Here is a 2,166-nt window from a genome sequence, read left to right on the forward strand (position 1 = left end):
ATCCTAATTCATCTCCAATTCCACCCACATAATCCTAATTCATCTCCAATTCCACCCACATAATCCTAATTCAAACAACCCCATTGCCATGGCCTTAATCCTCATAAAAATCCTACCTTTAAGACCTCAACCGTGACCAAATACCTACAACCCCAAACACACACAATCCTATCCTAATTACTACACACAAACCCATCAAAAAATGGTTTAAAAACTAAAATAATATCAAAACCGAATTCTGATTTATAAAGCTCATAACTTCAAGCTAAAAACGACCCTAAAACAAAGGCAGCCCTAAGAGATTGTCATTAATCACCCTCCCTAAGCATACTTTTCTTGACCTCTAAGATCAAACTACAATAATCTATCAAAGTTAATATCTCCACCATATTTTTCAGAGATTCTATGCTAGAACTCATATGTGATTTAGTATCATGACATTGCCGTAATGCCTAATGGATTTAGTTGTGTTGCAGGTTTTCAATAATGAAAATTGACCAATTACAACAAACATTGTAGACTGAAAATATAGCGAGGCTTTGTTTTAGCTTAAAGGGATGGTAGTTGAATTCAAGAATAATCTTCTAGTTTTGGTAGGATGAGTTCTATTATATATCTGGTAAATTTGTACCCAAAAAAAAGAGCTTACTATGACATAATATCTAACACAATTCTAAAATATCCAAGCAAATTATTCAGGTACCTCCACATGACACTTTTAGAGAGATTGCAACATTTTACTTTATTTCTTTAGAAAATTGAAAAAGGTGAAGAAAAAAAAGTAGATGATGAGACAACTAATTGAACAATTTAGAACTGTGCCTGTAGACAAGGTGTGACTAGTCCTAAATTGGCTACATTGTGGTCCATATTTATTAAAAGGATGTTTCAATTTATTTATAAGTATTGCTTTAAATTACGGTTGCGGTCGTTATCGCGATAATGGTTGTGGTTATTGTAATTGCGGTCATTACGACTGTTACATGGGAATTACTTTGTGGTTTAAAAAATATTTTTGAATTTGATGGGTCTGTTACAATCCATATACGATTTGATGCAGTTACATTATTGTCCGATATGGTCACATTATTATGATTCGGAGTCACACTACGATTGAGGTGTGATACGGTTGTATCACAACTATAATATTACGAGTGCATCATGTGATGTAGTCTGCAATTTAAAATACTATTTATAAGGGTATAAATGATGGATCATCGTTTGTCATGCCACATTGCAACAATTGTCATTAAGCATGTTTAATTTATTTTACTTATTTGCTTTTCTTTATTTACATAGTTTTGTAGTTTGATTAAGAGCATCTTCAAAAGCAAATAAAATTTTTATTTCTTATTTTGGACTCACATATTATTTTATAATTTATTACAATTTCCCATAAAATAAAAACAACATATATTTCCCCCACAATGAGAAACATCATTCTCATTCTTATTTAGGTCCTACAAGATTTACCTTTTTCCCACAATATCTACCCCTTTCCTCATTTTTCCTTGGCTAAGAACAACAAAAAATTGTTCTTATTTAAGAAAAAAAAATCAGAAAATAAGAATGATACAATGGAGAACAAAGTAAAAATATTCTTATTCTTTGAAGAACAATCTTAAGAACAGAAATTGTCATTACTTTAAGTAATTAAAGTTATAAATCAATTACCTTCATGTTTATCTTTTAAGGTTCCTGTAATATGTCATGTGGTTTCTCCAATAGTATATATACTATTACTTGATGATGATAGATGTTACTTTTTGAAAATTATAATACTACACTAAATTTACAATATTCATATCATATTTTTGGAAGAGCTTCGTTGCTAATTTGGGCTGATAAGAATTTCGTGTAAGTAATATCTGTCCTCTAGCATTATATCTTGATCGAGTTAATTTTTGAAATCAGACATGTCTTAGACTTATAAAATCCAAATATGTACAAAACTAATTAGAATGAGTTTGGGTTAATCTTAAATAAATTTATAACTGTCAAATTATAGATTTATTCTTAGAACAAGAATGACAATCCTAAAAATAACTAAGCCAGCCAATGCATTGAGATCAAGTTATACAAGAATTAATATCGACACTTGGGGTATATGACAACCAACTAAAAAATGACTAACCTAATGTCTTAGAAAAGGTACTTCCATGAATT

The sequence above is a fragment of the Lupinus angustifolius genome, chromosome LG10 (genome assembly GCF_001865875.1).
Source record: "Lupinus angustifolius cultivar Tanjil chromosome LG10, LupAngTanjil_v1.0, whole genome shotgun sequence".
NCBI lineage: Eukaryota > Viridiplantae > Streptophyta > Magnoliopsida > Fabales > Fabaceae > Lupinus > Lupinus angustifolius.